We start from the raw sequence: 23,054 nt of genomic DNA on the forward strand, positions 1-23,054 counted from the left end.
TAATAGACAATAGTCTAATAGACAAGAAGCCCTGTAGTTACATTAAAGCATGGGGTTTCCCTTCTGGCTGATCTGAAGGCTGCGGCTGGTGCAGGCTGCCACGGTCCAGGCAGTGAGTACAGTAGTTAGTTTTGCCACAGCCTAATGAGTTTTTTGCTTGTGGTAACACAGAGGTGGTATTTTTCACTGATGGCACCAGTGTTGTGGGGTGCTCTCCCTGCTAAAACATGAGAGACCTCATTGGTATTTCTGTTTATTGGACCTGTTTAGACAAGCATTTGCCTGATTTTCTGATTTGAACTTTATGCTTTCCTTGTTTTAATTGCTGTTTTTACTCTTCTAATTGTGTTGTTTTAACACACTCTTTTGTGTTGCACATTTTAATTGTGAATGCTTATTTTAATGTTTTGATGGAATTGCTTTATCATTTATTTTAATTATGTGTGTTTTGTAATTGGTTTTATACTTGTAAACTGCTTAGAACCTATCTTCACAGAATAACAACCCAAAAAGAATCTCTTTGAGTACATTAATTGTGCAAGAATATATATATATGGGGTTGGACCCAGACATAATCACAATGTGTGGTTATCTCTGTCAACTGGACACTCCTGCAAGCAGTGGTGAATAGGAGGTGATCTTTTTTCCACCTTCAACTACCTATGTTTTCTGGAAAAAAATGCTTCATGTGTTGGATAACTCTCTGAAATAGCATGGGCGGTGGCACTGAAGGGGCAAGGAAAGAAGTGGCAGCCCACACTGCCACCCCATCTGAGCTGGATCAGAGTGTCTTCTGTAAACAATAGCATGTTTTGCAACAGCATGTCAGAGCAGCTTACAATGGTATTCTATTTTATTGTAAAACAAGCATGTGAAATATGTTGGGCTCAGAGATGAAGATTTGTTTAAGACCAACCAGTGAGTGCCATGGCTGAGTGGATTTGAAACCAAGTCTCCAAGGCCAACATTCTATCTGCTATATTACAGGGGCTTACAACATTTCCATCAGGCTAGACTCCAGCAAGGAAGCAACCCGTGGCTTCCCATTCACACAGGCACAAAAGCTGCCTTATACAATGTCACCACTTATCACAGTATTTTTGATGCAGTTTAATAGCTCTCCTTAAACTTGGCATTTATTTGTCTGAAGTTGCTTGTAAATCTTACCAAGATTCTGAACACCACTTAGTGGCAGTGCATCAGTTGAAATCATTGGGATTATATGTGGCTGCTTGAGCAAACTATTTTAAAAAGGCACTGTCCTACTTACAGTCCTTCTGCTGAATGCCATCATTTATGAAAGCTATATTATATAGTTTGTTTTGCCAATAACATTTATAGGAAAAGCTTATAAGTAAAATGTTACTTGCTCTTCAAGGTACATTGAACTAAGCTGGCAAATGAACTGTGACCGTGGAACATGATCCTAATCACTAAAAGCCTGAAAAAGTTACAGTATGGTTATAATGTGAATTGCAATAGCAACTCATTTTAAATTATTTCAGTGAGAATACATTTTTAAATAATTCTAAAAGTCTTGGCAACGTAGGACTATAGACCGTGTAAACTATATTCTAGGAATATACTACTAGTTGCCGTGTTCACACACACACACACACACACACACACAGAGAGAGAGAGAGTTTTTCCAATTCCAATTGGCCTGGCAGTGGCAGCAATAGGCAGTGGAAGATCTCATTGGAGGTTTTCATCTCCAGTGGGACCTTGTATGCTGCAGCAGCAGCATATAAGGTACCAAGGATACTGGTAAACCTAAGTTTGCTGGACAGCATTAGAAATTAGCCAGGCTCCAGGCGTGTTTTGCCAGGTAATTGAGAAGGAAATAGGGCTCCGTACATGGGCTTCCAGAGGGAGCTGTCTGGACTCCATCATGCTCCTGATGAAGTCATAGTGGTTAATTCCTCTTTACACACAGTGCATAGCGAAACTGGAATTTACTTCCATAAATTGTAATGATGGCCACCAATTTAGATAGATTTAAAATGCAGTTAGACAAATTAATGAATGATAAGCCTATCAAAGACTGCAATTCATAATGACTAAATACTACCTCCTCTCTTAGAGGCAAGTATGCCGCTGAGTACTAGTTGCTGTAGATTGCAAGCAGGAGAGTTCTCTTGTACAGTAGTACCTTGTTCCTCAAACTTAATCCGTTCTGGAAGTCTGTTTGAAAACCAAAGTGTTCCAAAACCAAGGCACGCTTTCCCATAGAAAGTAATGCAAAATGGATTAATCCGTTCCACACTTTTAAAAACAACCCCTAAAACAGCAATTTTACATGGATTTTACTAACGAGACCATTGATCCATAAAATGAAAGCAGTAAACAATGTACTGCAGTCGCACAATCATCTCTTAGTAGCTGAACTGGGTTCCACACAGTCACAAAAACAAAACAAAAAAGAGCCGCAAAAACGCAAAATAAATAGCAAAAGCAGACAGACCTCAGTGTAACACTCCAAACAGAAATGTGGCACTCAAATCAGAAGCGTAACACTCAAAACTGAGCACATTCAACTTCCAATAAAGTTCGCAAACCAGAACACTTACTTCCGGGTTTACAGTGTTTGGGTTCCAGGATGGTTGAGTACGAAGGCATTAGAACCAAGGTACCACTGGGCTTACCTTTTGCTTGTAGGCTTCACATTGGTTTTTGGTAGGAGACGGTGAAAACAGAATACTGGACTAAATGGGCATTCATCAAGGCAATTTTTATGTTTGAGTGTATTTTAGTTAAAAGAGGAGTTGATTAGACAATTCTTGAAGAAGCCCACCCTTTGTCCCTTTAATTTGAGTAGTTTTATGTCATCTTCAATTTGCATTTGTTGTGTTTGGTTAATGAATTAATTAAAATATTTCTATACCCCCATTCATAAAAATTTATTGGAGCAGTTTACAACAGTCATACAAAAAAACCTTACAATAAAAACAATATACAAATTTAAAATCAACTAGCCAATACAGTTTCCTGATGGCTATTCATTTCTAGGCTTTTTTGAATGAAGTTGGGTGACTTGAAACTCTTCAGTCTGTTTTCCAGATAACAGCATCGCCAAACCAGAGGGCTCAACAGATAAGCTACCAGTAACTTCTGGAGGATTAGGAGCCTCAGTCTAGGCCAAGTATCTAGGTCTCCACTCCAGATGGTGGTCAGCCCCTCCACTCTTGACTATCCCTTCCGCTACCACCACCACTAAAATTGGGGCAGCATCTTTATAATTCCCTCCTCCCTGCCCACCAGACACATCCTAGCACCATCAACTGATTTTACTAAATGCAGCTGGTAAATTATGGCCAGAGAAAATAGACTAAGGCCCAGTAGTAGGTGCATCCCACACTGTCAGGTGGAAGATTGCAATACCATTGTAACACTCCTTCCCCTGTCTCACTCAAGGTGAACACCACCTAAACAACATTCCTTCTTTCAGACTCTCACCCTGGGTAAGGGTCACAGGCCTGTTGTCATACTACATTTCTTTTTCAGGCATCCCTTTGAAGACCTTTTTATGTGGACAGGCCTGTTTTTTTATTTGCCAGTAATTTTAATAATTTTGTACTGGTTTTATAGTTTTTATGCCGTATTGTATATCCTCTTATACACCATCATTTTATATTGTATGAGTTGGTGGTATATAAATCTACAAACAAATATGATTTATTTACCTTCCTTTGTGCATAGCATTTCCCCTGCACATATATTGTTTTGAATAGACATAACCCATTCTACCGGGGATGCAGGTGGCGCTGTGGGCTAAAGCCTCAGCGCCTAGGACTTGCCGATCGAAACGTCGGCGGTTCGAATCCCCGCGGCGGGGTGCGCTCCCGTCGCTCGGTCCCAGCGCCTGCCAACCTAGCAGTTCAAAAGCACCCCCGGGTGCAAGTAGATAAATAGGGACCGCTTACTGGCGGGAAGGTAAACGGCGTTCCGTGTGCTGCTCTGGTGCCGGTTCGCCAGAGCAGCTTCGTCACGCTGGCCACGTGACCCGGAAGTGTCTGCCGACAGCGCTGGCTCCCGGCCTCTAGAGTGAGATGAGCACACAACCCTAGAGTCTGTCAAGACTGGCCTGTATGGGCAGGGGTACCGGTACCTTTTACCTAACCCATTCTACTAATTACAAATAATTACAAATAATTCAACCCTAAGCAACCTTGGTGTCATAACCGAGATAGATGCCTTCTGATTTAAAAGGCCAAGAGCACTAGGAGGTTGGGATTTAACACTGTCCGTATGTGATTATGGGTATTTGGCTGCCATATTTTTTTCAAATACTATTATACGTACTCTACCATACCTGCAGACTTCAATATAACAGTTGTAATTTTTGCATTACACTTCAGGGACAGCTCTTTATGGAGTCTGCATGCAGGACCAGATTTGTTAGCTTTGCAGGGTTATGGGATTCAGCATATTGTGGCAAAAATTGTATTCATGTGACAGCTTTTTGGACAATCATACTCTGTGCTAAATTACAATGGCACAATAAATTGCTGAATATACTGTCTGCTGCATATGACCTCACCATGAAAAATTTGATGCATTAGAGTAGGAAAGGTTGGAATATATCAACCTTAGTTGACAAGGGACTTTGAATGTTGACCTAATACAGATGACCTTTGTGTGCAATAAAAGTGAGTTTAATCTTTGGGTCAAGGTTGAGGTGAATGGCAGGGCAAAATAGGGAGGGTTTTAGTAGATCTGGCTGGGACCTACCTAGTAAGTTAGCAAAGAAATAGAAATGTTAGGTTCCTGGATGCTGTTGCTTTGTTTATCTGGAATGGGCTCGTCTGCTGCTGTACCAAATGTACATCTACATAAACTGATAGCAAAATAGCAGACAAATCTATTTACGATAGAAAATGGTGGCAAAGTATTGTATAAGTCAATGTGTGTGTGCTGCTTTCGTTTGCTTAAAATTAAAAATTAGTGGACACACAGGGGTGTGTTTGTATGTAAACCTACCAGTTTAGAGCGTGTAGCCTCTTGCACTTACGTAGTACGTACTGATCTACTGGAAGAGCATTATTTATTGCAGATGTTACAAGCAATGCAATACAGTGGTACCTCTGGTTACGTACTTAATTCGTTCCGGAGGTCCGTTCTTAACCTGAAACTGTTCTTAACCTGAAGCACCACTTTAGCTAATGGGGCCTCCCGCTGCCGCCGCGTCGCCGCCGCGTGATTTCTGTTCTCATCCTGAAGCAAAGTTCTTAACCTGAGGTACTATTTCTGGGTTAGCGGAGTCTGTAACCTGAAGCGTATGTAACCCGAGGTACCACTGTATAGTTTAAGACATATTTATAATTACAAAATGGATGTCTTCATAAATATTTGTTAAGAAAGCAATACTCATTATATCATTTTTTTTAAAAATTAAGCCTGTAGGTGACTCCTTGGTTTCACAGTAAGGATTTCATGTTTTGTTGATCAAATATTATCTAAATGTTTAGCATAACAAAAGAATATATACAATTTCTTCATAACTGAATCTACTTTTAATTTATATAGTTCTCCTGCATTCCTATTTTAACAACTGTTGGCGTTAAATGGAACACTGGCTTCTTTACCTAGAATGCCAAGGCTATTTTTTTTTTCTTTCATTCATTCTTTCCAGCCAGCAGGAAAAAGTTAGAGACTTTAATGGTAACAACCTCTACTCCTTTAATAGAGCCTGCAAAATATATTCTCTAGGACTGATCAGCTCTGAAAGCTCTAGAGGTTTGATGATTTGGAATGGCAGGAAATCACGCTTTCAGGACATAACGAATTGACTGGACCATCCATCATTTGTTAGCATGCGCTGAAACGCTGGGTTTGTGTGCAGAGGCCTGTGATTTAGTAAATACTTGGGAGATGAATAGAGCTTACACACAAGGGAAGATATTGCTGTCCTTCAGCAGCCTTAGACACAGATTCCTGCTGAGAAGGCCGTCTGACGGCAGCTCATCAGTAACTGGCCTGTCACACTCTCTGATGCCCACCAACCATCCCCAGTATATTAAATGCATTTTTAATATCTGCTTCAGTAGATTTAATGAAGAAAATTTCGTTTCCATACTCTGATCAGTGCTTCCTCAAGTGTTCTAAAGCGTTGACTGTAGCACTTCCAAGAAAGACAGCTGGGACATACAAGAGTTGATTGAAAGGTAAAGTTAAATAAAACCATGTATAAACAAAAACACTGTTCATTGGATTAGCGTGTTACCTTGTTAAACAGCAGTAACTAAAAATAATAATGTGTGCTCCATAATACAATATGCTCTGCCTGCTAGATCATTTTGTATAGAGATAACCTGCAAGGAGATTTCAAAGATGAATACAGAAAAGGCAAATCTTGATGCCATTCTGCAGTTAATCATCTCATGTACAAAACTAGTACAGTTTGTCAAACTAAGAAACCCAATCTTGCCCGTTTTCATATTTGGGAAGGTGAGTAAGTTTGGACAGGTTTTATATTTATCCATTTTCCTCCAAAGAATATCAGCAAGAGAATTTAGGTGGTAAGCTTAAGCATATTAACTTATATGTGTAAGTAAGTTCTGTTGAAATCAATGAGATTACCATTGCATGCATGGAAAAGCAAAAATAAATATGGAAACAAACTGGTTGCTTGGATTAAATATAAGCAAGTTAATCAACTACAAACCTTCTCTTTATTAACCTTTTTCAATGTAGCAAAATTCTTAGTCTGGCAGGAATGTTGATATTTGGACTGTTTAAATATTGCAACCTGAATTAGATATTGAGAATATTGAGTTCTCCTTGTTCTCGGAAAGCATTACTTTTCAAAGTTTATGTTGCCCCCAACAATATTTATTACAAAATGCGAGCGATAAATCAGACAACATTCCAAGTTATAATTTTAAAGGCTTTTACTCATGCTTCTATTTTAAAAAATAAACTTGGAATACCCTCCATACTTATAAAACAGGATGCATTTGCAGAATGAACCTTATAAATTTGATTCTTGGACATGTCAAAACAGTAATGTATTAAATGCATATTATTATAAAAAATTAAGACATGTCTTAAACATGCTTACATTTTTATAATACATGGCAATATTAAATAATACATTTCCTTGTTAGCATCTGTTTGCTGTCATTGTTGGCAAGGCCTATGATTTATTGCCTAAATTAATGACCATGACTCTCTTGGTCCTGATATACGTCCCCAAGCTTATTACATCACTAAATAAAATGAAAGTTATATATGCTCTTCTATTTTGGCATTGATTTTCTTTTTTGTAATTGTTTGTTTTTTAAGGATGTATTTAGTGAATGAAGTGGCTACTTTGAAAGCAAGAAAACAATAGCAATGTTAAATTAGAAAACCATTAGAAGTTTGGTATTAAGTTTATTTTTCTTGTTACCACTTGAATGGCATTCCACTAGATAATCAAATCAAAACTTGGGTTTTCAATTCAATTCAATGGGTTGAATCTAGATGTTATCATGGTTAGACTAGATTCAAAAAAATATAATGTACTTGGAGTAGAAATACTGAGATCAGTGGGGCTTTGGTTTGTCATTACTAAAGTCTAATTAAATTTCAGATAGTCTAATCTGGGTTCAATCTGTTATCTTTTCTTTGTAGCCATATTGAGACTTGAAGCTCTATGTTTATTGTTAATTGATAATCTTTATTTAAAATATTAAAGTTACGGAATGGAAAAGCCATTATAAATATATGTTAAAATATTGTCTCTGCACTGGGCAATAGTTTCTGCAGATACAAGAGAAACAAATATTTGCCTACTTACTACTATAACTATAGTTTGGTAGCTGGGAGCATCCCATGGACTCACCTGCTTCTTCTATCCTCCTTTCCTAGGTTTACATGTTCTTTTGCATTCCCTCCTGCTTACAACTAACTATTCTTTACATAAATTTATGAATCTTTGACTCTATGGTTCCTGCTAACTAGGGGTGAACCATAGTTAATGGCAATTTTATTCAGATGTCACAGTCACAGGCAACCAATGTTAACTAGGAGTAGTGTCCTCATCTAGATGGCCTTTGACTATGGTTGGTGGTTACCATTGATCTACAATGGTACCTCAGGTTACAAACCCTTTGGGTTACAAACTTCTCTAACCTGGAAGTAATACCTCGGGTTACAAACTTCGCCACAGGATGATAACAGAAATCTTATGCTGGCAGCAGCGGGAGGCCCCATTAGCGAAAGCACGCCTCAGGTTAAGAACGGTTTTGGGTTAAGAACGGACCTCCTTAATGAATTAAGTTCACAACCCGAGGTACCACTGTATTATTATTTTCCCCTCTCAACCAGTAAAAAGATTATATTGTATCTGACCTTGTCTATCTGTTTATCTTGCACAGGCTTCCGTGAATGTAAGGATTAGGGCCACCTAAGGTTTTATTCTGAGTTTTATAATTACTGAAATTAATGTACTTAAATTAAACCACCTACCTACCTTGGCCTTCTTAAAGCTAGCTGTAGGGGATTAACTGGGTGGGACTGGGGAGTGTTTAATGCTTCATTTGAGCAGAGCAGGTGGAGAACCTTCCTGGACCCAGAAGTGTCCAATCTTAAGCATGCTTAATTGCCCTGGTTCATGACATTTGCCAGGAGAAAGGTGAGGGGAATGCAACGCTACTCATTCTTCTTGACCTTTTGATGTTTGATACCATTGACCATGGTATCTTTCTGGAGTGCCTCAGGTTAGTGAGGTTGGGATTCTGCTCCTATTTGCAGGACTGTTTCCATAAAGTAGTTATGGGGACCACTGTCTGGTGCTATAGGAGATATCCTGTGGTGTCTCACAAGTTTCCATCTTATCCCCCATTCTATGTAACATCTATCTGAAGCCACTGTCAGCTTCGGGAGCCATATGGATAGTTTGAGTGATGTGTCACCAATATGTGGGTGACACCCATTTCCATCTCTCTGTTCCATCTAAATCAGGAGAGGTGGATGAGTTAGTAGACTAGTGCTTGAAGGCAGTGATATGCTATATGTGGCCCAATAAACTGAAGCTGAATCCTGAAAAGACAGCTGTGTTATGTGTTCCAAGTTTTCAAGTCCAGGAGATGGAAAGAGAGTCTGTTCTGCATGGGACTGGTAGGAGCAGGTATGCAACTTGGGGATATTCCTGGATCTGTTCACTGGAGACTCAGGTGGTGTTGGTGGCCGGCAGTGCTTATTTCCAGCTATGGTGTGTTTACCGTTGGGACAGAGGTGACTTGGCCACAAAAATGCATGCTCTGGAAACTTGCAGATTGGATTTTTGCAATGGACTGTATGTGGGGCTGTTCTTGAAGACAATTCAGAAGTTTTGACTGGTTCAAAATGCAGCAGCCAAATTGCTGGCTGGTGTCCATTTAGAATACATAAAACTGCTCTGTTAAAACAACTGTACTGGTTGCATTTTGTTTCTGGGCCTAATTCAAGAAGCTCCTATTAGTGTTTAAACTTTAAACTCCTTAAGTCCCAAATATCTGAAATACCATTTCCTTCCCTACATAGCCTCTTAGGTGTTAAGATCAGCAAAGGTAGTTCCACCACCCTCAGAAGTGACGGGCTTAGCAGCCTTAGAGAGGGCACTCCCTGTGACAGCCCCTAAGTTATAGAATTCCCTGCCTCCCTACAAAGGCACTTCTGGCATCTTCATTATGCAGTTTCCATCATATGCTCAAGACATAGCTGTTTATCCAGGTATTTGACACCTGACATAGATATATCTTAGGATCCACCCTATTCTTGTGACTGTAATTTGTTTTAAACTGTTTTTAATAGTGTGTTTAAAATGTTTGTAACGTGCCCTGGGCCCTTATGTGAAGGGTGGGTAATATATAGAAATAGCTGTCTCTGTCAATTTAAGTGGTCTACTCTGAGTAGGTTTAACATTAACTACAGCCTTTTGGGTGGAAGATGTCATCCGTCTGTCCCCCCCCCTTGATTTCTTCTCTCTGCAGCTCACTGCATCCCCCCCCCCAAAGTCTGAACCATTTGGAACTGCTTGGTGGGTAGTTCAACATATACTGTAATTCAATTATGGGCTAACCAGAGTTGAGGAGGCACTTTAATGGAGGCTTGCATAGCCCAGGAACTTCGTTATTATCTAGACACAAAACTACCTTTTTATGGGAAACCTGTTCTTATTATGACGTTTTATTTGAAATGCTAATATAATTTTAAAATTTGTATCTATCTGCCAGATAAATATGTCTACCAAATAAATATGTCTGTTTCATTGCTTATTATATTTTGGAAACAGCTAAGCTGGTTTAAATGTATTAATTTGTTATTATAATCATCATCACCATCATTATTATTGATTGCCTTCTACATAATCATCTCAAGGTGATGTACAATAAAACTAGGGGTAAAACAATTGAAATTCAGCATTTTGTTCTCTCTGAAAACTTTCTAGCTTTAAAGAGTCAGTAGCTCTTTCACTTTAGGAGGGAGAGTAAAAGAGCCACATGTGTTGCTTCATCATTGCTATGGAGTGGGGGATCAGGACCCCTACTGTGATGTGGCTTCAGCTGGGCTCAAGAGGGAGTTCTAAAAGGGACAGGCTGGGACACGGGTCATCAAACTTTTTCAGCAGGGGGCCAGTCTACTGTCCCTCAGACCTTGTGGGAGGTCAGACTATATTTTGGAGAGAAAAAATGAACGAATTCCTATGCCCCACAAATAACACAGAGATGCATTTTAATTAAAAGGACTCATGTAAAAACACGCTGATTCCCGGACCGTCCGTGGGCCAGATTTAGAAGGCGATTGGGCCAGATCTGGCCCCTGGGCCTTAGTTTGCCTACCCATGGGCTGGGAGCTTCCTGCTTCCAGGGCTCGGGAACAGTGGAAATAGCCCCAGCCAGCATGGCCAGCGGTCAGGGATAATAGGTGTTCTAGCCCATCAGTATCTGGAGAGCCACATGTTTCTCATCCCTTTTCTACATCAATCATATCTATTATAATAGCTTAAAATGAAATATCTCTATTCAGTAGCAGTTTACCTCTAGAAAACAAATAATAAGGGAGACCACCTGTGAGAATGCCATGATCAACATGAATAATAAAATATAAAATAGTAGTCCTAGAGAACACAAGCTCTTTGGTGTGATCTAACAAGGCTCTTCTTAGGAACATGGGAAGCTGCCTTATGCAGAGTCAGACCACTGGTCCATCTGGCTAAACACTTGTCTACACTTGCTGACAGTGATTCTCCAGGGTTTCAGACAGTGCTCTCTCCTCCCCCCACCTAGAGACTGTACTTTGAATATTCTGCATGCAGAGCAGATGCTCCACCACTGAGCCATGATCCATCTTATTTCTGATGTTGTTGGACTTCATTGTTGTTGTTGTTAATAAATAATAATTTAATTTAATTTCTCTACTGCTTAATATATTAAAAATATCAATTCCCATTATCCCTGACCATTTGCCTTGCTGGCTTGGAGCTGATGGTAGTTGGAAACCAACAGCATCTAGAGAGCGCTACATGAGCTAGATATCTAGAGGATATTTGGCTCACTAGCTGTCTTAATGCAGTATTAAGATTCAATATATATCTGGACTAAATGGTACTTTACAGTTAAGCTGTTAACTCTTATGCAGACCACCCTGAGATCTTTCGATGAAGAATAGTATATAAATTTAATATTTTTTTTAAAAAAATCACTATACAAAACTTCCTTGGTGCTCTTACTTTCAAAAACTTGAATAGCATTATCAAAAGATGTTCTTTCATTGGTCACATGGGCATTTTTTTGTGGTGCCACACCTGTATGGTGTTTCAGTATGTCCGGTGCGTGAGAACACCCCTAATACGAGGGAGCTATTGAAAAAGATAGGGTCTCTGTATAGTACATACCGCCTTTCAGCTTTCTCAGTGGTGAACTGTGGCTGGAGTGCCCAACTTTGTGCACCTAAGACAGAGGAAGGACAGCACAGTACACTGGACAGGAACCTGTGGCATCCCACTTGCCACTTTTTTCCAGGATGGTGAGGAACCACACGTGAGCACTTTTTGGGTTTGGTCAGTAAACCAAGTTACAAATTTCCTCCAGTTCACATTTTCCCAGCTTCTCTGAAAGAACATTATGGAGGACTTTGTCAAACACCTTACTGAAATCAAGTTTAATTATCTGTTCTAGGACCTTTCCTGGTACATAAAAGATGTACTGCACAGTAGCATATAACAATACTGAATGAGGACCATATATTTCCCCCCTCAGTGCCAGGCTCCACAGTCCAATCCACACCATTCAAAAGTGGTCCTCAACCCTCAGGAGACTTTGCAGGGGGCAGGGGATGGTGGAGAGAGGAGAGGACAGGCAATTTAACTTTTGGCAGCCTCCTTCCACTGGCACTTCTCTGGATCTAAGCCATTTTGTTTAATAATGGGCACATGAGAAACAACAGCAGGGGGCAGGAAAGTACTGAAGTGATATGCTGTTTGTACCTTGTCTGCACCATTTTTAAGCTAGATAGAAATACTATTAAGTAATCTTTTAAGCCTAATTGGATGTAACATTGCAAGAAAATGGGTGATCTGGAGATCTAGTCTGTAGCTTTAATCGGTAGCCATCATAGCATGGACTAGATGACTCTTGAGGTCCCTTCCAATCATACAATTCTATGATATGCAATTGACTAGGAAGTAAATCCTATTGAATTGACTGGGACTTGTTTATAAATGCATAGAATCAGACTGAAACTCTCACTCGTCTTTAAAGAGTCAGGATATTTGTTGTTACACACTATTTAAATATTTAGTGCCAAACTAAGAGGTTTTCTTGTGTATTGCTGAATACTAAGTGCAGGTAAAATACTACCAGACATGGAGTCGTTTGTTATGTTTAGTATATGAAGCAAAGCTGTGTAAACCGTAACCTTGTAATTTTTCAAGTTCCACTTTATCATGTAGCTGTAAAAGGTAATCAAAATAAATCATGGATGATGAAGAAATATTTTTCAGTGCCTTTTGTGTTCTTTCAAGAGTAGCGTTTGATCCATGAAATTTTAGTAAGCATATTAAATAATACAATGTGATGTGCAATGTGTCATATCTGATAAATTACTTTGTGTTGAACATTTATACAATTTATGTGGAACTGCTGTGTATGCAGGCTAATGACTATAAATTGTTAATATTTTGTTGTCTTTTTCTTAGGTAGGGTGATTTCTATTGTGCCCCCCAACACACACACACACACACACACACACACAATGGGCAGAAAGGTGTAGGTCATCTCTGAGATGCTATGACATTGATTCAAGGTTCCTCAGCTGTGCAGTGTACATAACACATATGTTGGAGAGTCATCTGTCAGCTATGCCCCTCCTATGGAGTTAAAGTTCTAAAGGGAAAAGAATTCGACACAGTGCTGTCACTGTTAAATTTTCACAATGGAAGAGCATGCAAATATTGAGCCTCTTGCTTAGCTGTAGTGCCCTGTCTAATGTCTGTGCTAGTTAGAAGAAGAAAAAGTGGGTGCATCCAGGGCTCTTAGATCTGACAAAGGTCATGCTATGCTGGGCATTTGAATTGGAAATTGTCTGGACTTAGATTTTATAAAGCTCCCACTGTTGTCGGGGAAAATTTCAGCAGGGTTTTGTCCCTGGAGAGGCCTCTTAGGCCCTTTTCTGTCCTATGAATGAATTTAGATGTGAGGGTTTCTCTGGCCTTAAAACTGTTAAATTCATTTTGCATACATCCCCAGAGAGAAAAACTGGCAGATGCTTTTGTCTTGGAAGTGTTTAAAAGAAAAACTGCAGAACAGGAACAAGAGAGAAGGGGCCCCGTGTGGAGTCCCAGAACACTTTGGAAATGGCCAATATGCAGTTTTCATCAGTACTAAGGCGGGGCGCAATATGGTGCCTGTAGCTCACTTGGGAATATGAATGTTGATTAAGCATACTCCCAGGCTTTGAAATTCTGAAAGCAGTGTCAGAATAATGGATGTTGAGCAAATGTCAAGCATTTGTTAATTTCTCTGTTATTTGGAGTTTATCTACCATGATCAATCAAATAAACTAGTGCCTCTCTGTTGTGGCATGTGTCATTGATATGGTGATTAGGTGGCTAGAGAGACCTCCTGCTTTTTTTTTCTCCCTCTCTCCAGGTAACAGATTATACATTTATTCATAGTTATTTAGTGGAATAAGGTGTGTTAACAAAATTTAAAATGGCTTATTGCACCCCAAAATGTTGATAGTTTTGCAGACTCACATACCCAACAGTGGCATTTACTCCTAATAAAAAGTCACCATGTCACAATGTTGACAAACTCTCAACTTGAGAGTGAGAGAAATGGAGTGTTTCTTGGTGATAAATTTCTTATCAACGAAGTATATGTTGCACCTGTTCCTCCACTAGGCTGTTCTGCTTGTGCAAAATGTTTGACTGCTCATTTTTAAAGTCTGAGAAAAATCTTGCAGACCATGACTTTAAATTTTAAAAAAGAAGTTCATGGACAGTACTATCCTTATTTTCCATTGATGGTTTATTGTTGTCCCTACTCCCACTTTCTTTAGCTAGTTATGATCTAACATTAACATGACATAGCCATCAGTTTCATTTAAAACATAAATTCTTTTTCCGAAGTTACAATTTCCATGCATAGACTAACCCACAAGTGACGCACTTTAAGAAATTACAAATTTAAATCAACTTACGGAAGGGAAAACCAACAGGTATATTCATATAAATGTGAGGAAACTTAAAAATAAAATTTAAACTGCCAATGGGTCCATTTCAAATTAAATTTTAACGTTGGTGCTCTATCTTCCTTTCTTATTTGAATAAGGAATAAATTTAATAAAATAATCAATAGCATGTGCATTCCCAGCTCGACTATGTACTGTAGCAGTGATCTTATCCGTGGTGATCTTAGCCATGATACCCAGTCATACTGGGAATTTCATAGATAGCCACGTCTCAACAAAAAACTGCTATGTTGAAAAGATTTAGGCTCATGTCCATTCATTTATTGATCATAGATATGTCAGACTAGTTCCCTGCATTCTGTCAACATCTCATATCCAATTAAACTTGAGCAAAAGTTTTTCCCAGCTATAGTTATAGCAAGGACTGGGTGTGCTGTACAAGAAATACAAGGCTTCCTGAATTTTTAGAGCGGGTATGGCTTTTATACCTATAACATTTGTCTAGGCTAGGCAATTTTTGCAAAGCTAGCTTTCCCATTCTTGCTGGATTATCACCTGACAGGCTCACGAAGCTTTCTAAATTGGCTGGCAAAAGCTACTACTGCTAATAAGAAACTCCTGGAGAAAGCAGCAAGGATGGTGGTCGAAGGTTGCTAGACCACGGACAGCTCCAAGTGAGCAACTTGCTCCAAAAATGTTGGGAGCAGACCCAAGGCCTTTTATGCCTCTCTCCAACCTGAAGGCAGGCCATAGCCTCCCTGCTGTTGCATTCCTAGTGCTTCTGGACTGGTAATATGTGGTGGAAGGCATCTGGTCAGGGGAGGGTGCGTGTGACGATCCAGGCTCTGGCCCTGTAGGCCCTGGTGGTCTGGGAGGTCTCCTGTGTGAGTTCTTCTCCAACTGCCTCAAGTGCAGTGGTCTCCCTGCCTTCCACAATCAGCTCTGTGCATAGCTGTCAACTTTTCCCTTTTCTTGCAAGGAATCCTATTCGGGAAAGGGGGAAACGTTGACAGCTATGTCTCTGTGCCATGACCCAGACCTATCTCTGACTTTATCCAGATCACTGTTGAATGCAGGGGTAATGACACAAGGCTAGTAAATTGTGACCTCACCAAAGTATGTTTTGACACCACTTTGTATTCACATATACACCAGGCAAAAATTCACTTTTTTGTCAAGTTTTTAGAAACTGGTAGGTGAAGCCATTTCTAAGTTAAGCTGTGGTTATTGTTCTTGTGTATTGTGTGTGTTATTTTGTTGTAAACAAGCTTGTGACCATTTTTGGTGAAGGGTGGTATAGAAATACCTTAATCAATTCTACCCAATAGTCTGGAATAAGAAAGAGAGGGTGATCTATGCCCCCACCCCACTTAGCCCAATATATTTCCATACTGACTGTGGAATAAGAGTCTTTCCTTCCTGAGCTGCTAGTATGGAAACCAAATAGGCTGGCAGAGGAGAGATGAGGCAATCTACACCTTAGTCACCAGTTCACTCACTCACCTGCATGTAATTCCTGGCCATTTATGTATGACTGCCAGCCAAGTTGTTAAATACAAGACTGCATATAGCAAATGAAATACTTGTTTTGAGTTTTGTTGAGGCTGTGCAGCAAAACCTGTCATTTTCCACAGGTAACTAGTAAAATGCTAAGTGTTATAGAATAAACTGTGTATAATTATACCATTAAAAACTTTGGGTCTTTGTGTGATTTATGACCTGAATACAGCTGTCAAGTACCACATGCACTTAACACGTGGTTTATGTAAATGCTAAAGACAGTAGCTGCATGAGGCCAATGTCATTAACAGTAATCAACATAATGAAAGCTACCTGCCTGTTTTTTTGTAATTAATTGCTTGTAAATAACACACTTAATTTACCACTTTCTAAATTTGATTATATTACCTATAACCAAGTGGTATCACCATGTGTGGGAGATTCCCTCCCCCCAGCTTTTTAAAAAGTTGGGTTGTTAAGGGAAAATGAACCAAACTCAAATTAAAGCACCTGATACTGGTATAAGAATTTCACATATATTATTACAAGGATGTACTTTCCTATTATGTTAAACAATATGGGGGAAAATACCACATGGCCATGTTACATTTAGGAAAGCGCCAGAGAAATGCCATAACTCAGTGGTTTTCAACCTTTTTGAGTCCACAGGTCCCTTGACCAACTGCATTCTTTCTGCGGCACCCCTGTGGGGCTCAGGATCCCAGTTATGTCACCCCTTGCTTGCAGAGCTGGCAGCCTCTCCACCTTTTTCAAACACCCTCCCTTGTGGAGTTTTCCCTCAGCCTCCTCTCCCCTCTCCTTGGGAGTTCTCTGGACAGTCACTGGTGCTACCCCAGGTCTCTGAGCTGCCCTTCCTCACCCCAAAGAGAGGTACCTCCTCACACTGCCCACAGGGGCCTGGGAAAAGAGGGTGCTCCCAGCCTTAGTGGTCCAACAGACTGGCCAAAGGTGAACGTGAGGCCAGCACCTTACTTTGGGAGGAATCAGTGGGTGCTGCCAGGCCTGCATAGTGGAAAGGCTCCCTTCAGCACTGGGTGCTGAGTTCCCAGGCAGGCCTTGCACACAGCAAGCACAAGAAAGGCCAGCGTAATGCCTGCCTGCCCGGTCTCCCACTTGTCTGTCCATTCCCAACAGCAAGGGCTGGCAGGCTGGGCTCCTTCGCATGCTTGATTGTTTATTCAGAGGCTGCTTCAGCTTCTGGCAGCCAGCACCCCCCAGCCATCCCCACAGCCACCATTCGCCTAGGGAGCTTGTCGACATGGCTGCTGCAAGAAACAAGGAGGCAGAGACGCAAGAGGGCATCGGAGGTGGAAGAGAATGAAAAGGACAGAGGCCAGTGTTGCCCATGGCACCCCTGACCATCATTCAAGGCACCCTAGGGTGCCATGGCACACTGGTTGGAAACCACTGCCATAACTGATACACAACAAACAGCCTCTGAAGCCTTTTGTAACAATGATGCCAATCCTATTATTATTGATAGCTAAGAGCAGCTTTTTATCGCATGATTTAGTTGACTAGCTGTTTGAAATTATGATATGACTGAATGTATTGTTGATATGGCTACGCGTGGCAGATGTTATTTACTGGTTACATTATGTAGTGGTGCCATGTATCATCCACTGAGAAGCAGATAAACCTCCAACTATTGAATAAGCCCTGCCCATTTTTAGAAGCACGCTCCTCCCAGTGATACAGTATGAGTAAAGTTGTATCTGGAACAGCCACATTGGTAAAGGGCAGGTAAGAAATCAAATAATGCTTAATAATGTTGATGTGCCACATTACTCTTCCTCTTTCTAAGCAACCCCCCCCCCTTAACTCAAAGTTCATGCCTCTCAGCAGAACGAGGGGACTTTTTTTTTAATCACTTCAGGTAGAACCCTTATATTTTAGTTAACAGTTACACTGCTATAGTGGCTGGATGTTTGGTTCAGGTTTCAGTTGCTGCATATTAATTGGACATGAAAACACCTTTCTTACATGTTCGCTCCTACTTAAAGCTTTGTGAAGTCAACATTGTTGTTATTCTCAAGCTCACATATATTAATAGTACACAGACTTTCAAATCCCCCAAACAAATATTTGATTCCATATGATGAGGAGGAAAGAATCTAAACAAACAAGAGAGCCCAATAATGTTACATTCACCATTGTGACAAATTTACACAAGAATATGCCAAAATTAAAACAAAATGAGTGAAAGTTGCTTATGAATCTTTATAGCTTGGAATACAAACTTCGCACCTGATTCAGTTGTATAAGGTTACGTATCCATGACCAGAAAGGCCATGCACCCCTCTAAAGACCTTCCTGGGAAGTGTGCAATGAAGGGACAAATAAGTCTGGTTCTTTCCTCTCTCTAAAAACTACGTATTTAGTATAGTGTCCAAATATTCACTATCACATGAATGAATAGAATTCTCATATGGAATGCCATTAAATCTTCCAAAGTGGTTGAGAACATTAAAAAAAAAAAAGTGCAAATGCTTTCGTATATTTTCAGACAAATAACTGCTTCAAGTCATTAGCACAGCCTTGTGGATCCATAGCATTGTATTTATTCTTCATATTTAAATGTAATTTTTAAAAGCTTCAGATTTAAAATGCACTCAATCATAAGAAAAGACATGGGCGATGGGAGAATGAAGTTTCTTCAGGAAGAACAGATCCCTCAATTTTACAGTATCTTGTTAATGTTTTTAAATGAAAAATCATTTGAGCCTTATCTTCTGCTGGCAATTTCCCTCTGTCTACTGTTAGAAAGTATTGGCCAACCAGGTCAGACAGTATTAAAGTTCAAGTGGCCCAGTGGGAAAAGTAATGGCCTTGTGCTACTATGAATTTTAAATGTTGCCATTTCTATGCATTGCACCATCATCTGTTCTCACACGTCACTAAATTGTATATAAGTTGTTAGACCAACTTGAGTGTCAAGGTCATAGGAATGATGACTCTTCTCAAGTAGTCCCCCCGCCTGAGTTTTATCCTAAAGCTGTCCTTGTACTACATGAGATAAGCATCAGGCTGTCACATACATTTTTCTGGTTTTTATTGAACACAAGCTAGAGAGAGAGGATGCGTTACAACTTTTGTTTTCTTGCCTTGGATTTCATTCTTTTAACTTACACAAAAAAGTATTCTAAATACATCATTACAGGTATTTTAACTTACAGTGTTTGTTGTAGTGTTGTACAATCAAGAGCACTGCATATACAGCTTGGCTTCCATGTTGACTATGCAAAGGAAAATATCATGACTGTTTATATCCAGGCACTCCTTGGGTTTTTTAGAAGTATCTCAACCTTCATTCATACTATAGTTGGTCATTCTTTAGTTGTCATAATAGATTATCTTCTACAGAGGGAGTGTGGCCCTGATAGTTGTTCACATTCTCTCAGTAGTTTTGATGTTATGAGATCCTTTTGATTTGGTCTGTTTGGGGTTGCTGTAATACAGAAGTACCATTTCTCAACTAGGTAATTGGGCAGGATTTACCTAATGTACACAATCATGAGAAGCCCTGCATAAGGACTTTCACTTTCATGAAGTGGGAGAGGGCGCTCAGGGGCGATTATGCCAATGGCCATGTCTCCGTGATACAGACCAGATCGGCCTCCACATCCATAATCAAATTGTAGATGAGCGAGGTCTTATTCCATGCCAGCCTGGCATTCAGGACCAGCAGCTATAGACCAAGGGCTTGCACAACCCCAATTCCCTATGTTAGAAGAGGATCTGGCATGTAGCACAGTAACCAACCACCTGTTCCATGTACCCCTTACCTTACCTTCCCCTACCCTGAACCACTGTGATTCCCCCCCATACTTTCCCCCACTCCACCCCAGGCACATCCTACGCCCTTTTACTTTAAACAAAAAGAAAAGAAAACCAAAATTTAAAAGCCCACAGATTAAGAGCCATTTTAAAAACAAATGTAAGACATGTTAAACAGTTGGGGCAATAAAACCAATAAAAGAACCTTCAACGGGAGCCCCTAGATAGTGCCCCCACCCAAGAGTTTGTTCCAGCATTTTGTAGCTGGAATGAGTCCAAGGCCTGCTCTCTCAGGCCAGATAGAAAAGGCCTTCCAGGTAGGGACCTTTAAAATAAGCCCTTCCAAGCTCCTTTCAAAGTTTCTCTCTTACATAGAAAAAAACCACGCATTTGGCAAATTTAAAATGCTTTACTTACAAACTTTATAATTGTCAGATTCTTGTGCTTCAGAAAAAGTTGCACAGGCAGTAAAATTTAGCTCAGGTACAGAAGTGGAAGTTCTTAACGTTTGGTATAGCAACTCAGAAGTGGCTTGTGAAAGCCATATGACTAAGCTGAAGCATCCAACTTAGCCTCTTCACATGCTCAGCTTCTCAGGTAGACTGAGTACTGGACAGTTGGCCTTATTACCTATTTCCTCTGAAGATGAGAGGGAAGTGACCTCGCTAAGCCTGGCAGGACACCTTAATCTGTGATGTTAACCCCCTTTATGCATTAATTAGACCTAAGCATGTTGGCTCATGAGACTAGTTCTCCCACACTTACATCCAGATTATTTAACACATATATACATATACATACATACATACATACATACATACATGCATACATACATATGTACACACACACAGTGGAAAAAATAAGCATATTTATTCAGAAGGTTTAAGATCACAACAGACCAGGGCAGATAAATATTGAAATATTTTAATTTTATATTTACAGTGGTACCTTGAGTTACGATCTTAATTCATTCTGGAGGTCCGTTCTTTCAGGTTAAGAACCTGAAACTGTTCTTAACCTGAGGTACCACTTTAGCTAATGGGGCCTCCCGCTGCCAGCGCACCGCCGCACCGCGATTTCTGTTCTTATCCTGAAGCAAAGTTCTTAACCCGAGGTACTATTTCTGGGTTAGCAGAGTCTGTAACCTGAAGCGTCTGTAACCTGAAGCATCTGTAACCCGAGGTACCCCTGTATCTGCTCTGGTCTGTTGTGATCTTAAACCTACTGAATGCTTCTGAATAAATATGCTTATTGTTCCTCATCCTCGTGTAACTTTCTTTCTAAATGACAACTTGGGGCCTTTAAAGCTAAACTTTCTTAAACCTACACTGTCCAACTAATGCTGTGTTCTTCTCTTCTAAAACAGCTGGTCATAAGACGGTGTTGGGCATTAAGCCTTTCTTTCAGTTTGGGTTCATCATTAGCCAGTGGCGTTGCTATATAAATTCTCCTTCTGAACCCATGCAGAGCTCAACAGGCTTGGGTTAGGGACTCTTGCATGATGGAGCAGGGTGAAAAGGAAATTGCAAGGGGCACAGAGTGTCAGCACAGCATCTAAAGGGCTGCCAGAGAAGCCCTGATAGTCTAGTACTAGGCTGAACAAGCATATCTTCTAATAAGGAGGTGCATAGAGATTATAGAAGTTTAAACAGTAAATGCAGGGAGAGCAGTTTGGGTCTGCTTTCATCAGCTGAAACGGCACTATAAAATCAGCTTCAATGTGTCTAATTGATTCTACTCTATAATTAGCACCAAACACTTTGCAGTTTGTTACTGCATGCTTTTCTTTTGGTAGGGCCGTCAAGTTCTTTCCTTCTGCGGGGGATTCTTATTTCACTGCCGCTGCTGACTAAATTGCCTATGAGTTTATACAGCTTGCCTGCACCAGCTGTTTCCCCCCAGCCTCTAGAAGGAACCAGTTTGCAGTTGCTTCACTTGGGCTGTACAAAGGATCTGAAGGTTTCACTCTGCAGGAACCTCTGGAAAAACAGTTTCTTTAAAGGGACAAGCTCATTCAGGGTGAAGCCAGAGCAAACTACTAGCAGGCATTTTATGGGTTTTTTCATATCATTGAGCAATTTTGAAAAAATGTAATGGTTTCATAATGTTTATATGAATAAATGCTTCTCTTAATTCTGTACTGCATTTTTTTTTTACCAATTCATTTCTCCCTGCAAAGGAAGAAACAAATGTTGCCTGCTAGCATTAGTTCAGTGTGGCTGACAAGCTAGTTAACAGAGCGATCCTATACAGGTCTACTCAGAAGCCAGTACTTCAGTGGGCATGCGATTGCAACCTAAATGACATTTAAAGAATTAAGCAGACTCTGTGAATAACTGTAAATATATTTATGCTTATGCCCAAAGAAAGAATTTTCTGTTTTCCTGTATACATCATAATTAGTTATTGATGTTTAAAATGTTAACACTGTTAACTATTTATATTAAATGATTTAATGGCAGAAAGATGTGAAAAATCATGACCAAACATCAAAAGTTTGATGGAAGGGGGAGGCTAAGAGAGTCTGTGTACACCCTACATTGCACAACTGCATTGTAGCATAGGCCAGTTGTGTTTTAACTACAGTACCTGATAATTGCTGCTACCACTTCCCCACTCAGTTCAAGGAAATACTAAAAAGGGGGATTTCTGAGACAACACTCCCAGTGTTTCCTGCCAGATCCCTCTAAGATTAAGGAAGGGTAGACCAGCCCACATCTCCCTGCCTCTCCAGAGATCAGAGCCCTTGCAGTTCTTTATTACCCTGAATCTTATTCTCCGATAACATGAACCCAAGAGGTTTAGGAATGGCGTAGATTACAATAATCCTTGAGTTTGGCAAATAATCCTTGAGTTTGGCAAACACACATGCCAAACCCCACTGAACAAATTATAAGAATGGACACTGTAGGTTAAAAGTAACTGGAGTGCTGGGGAACTCACAGACAGACTTCGCAGCCTATGGAGCATAGCTGGTCAGTTGCAGGTTTTCTTGATGATGGAATGGACCCTATTGGGAAGGACCACAGCCCACTGTCCCCACACCATACATAATTTAGACACTTTATCATGCCACCTCTTTACCTTTTCTCTAAACT

At 40.2% G+C, this 23,054-nt stretch overlaps 1 protein-coding gene across 6 annotated transcripts in view; it reads left to right on the forward strand.

The window, feature by feature from the left end:
• Positions 1–23,054, forward strand: part of CDIN1 (CDAN1 interacting nuclease 1) — a 120,019-nt gene that overhangs the window by 8,173 nt on the left and 88,792 nt on the right. Inside the window, exon 1 of one of the 6 annotated variants that reach the window (XM_081887387.1) lies at positions 6,145–6,164. The exons of the other annotated variants lie outside the window; for them this stretch is intronic. The gene's annotated coding sequence lies outside the window, so the exon portion shown is untranslated. Of the gene's footprint in view, positions 1–6,144; positions 6,165–23,054 lie in introns of those variants that run through there. 6 annotated transcript variants of the gene reach the window in all.

Source organism: Podarcis melisellensis, assembly GCF_964234715.1.
Source record: "Podarcis melisellensis genome assembly, chromosome: 1".
Classification (NCBI taxonomy): Eukaryota; Metazoa; Chordata; class Lepidosauria; order Squamata; family Lacertidae; genus Podarcis; species Podarcis melisellensis.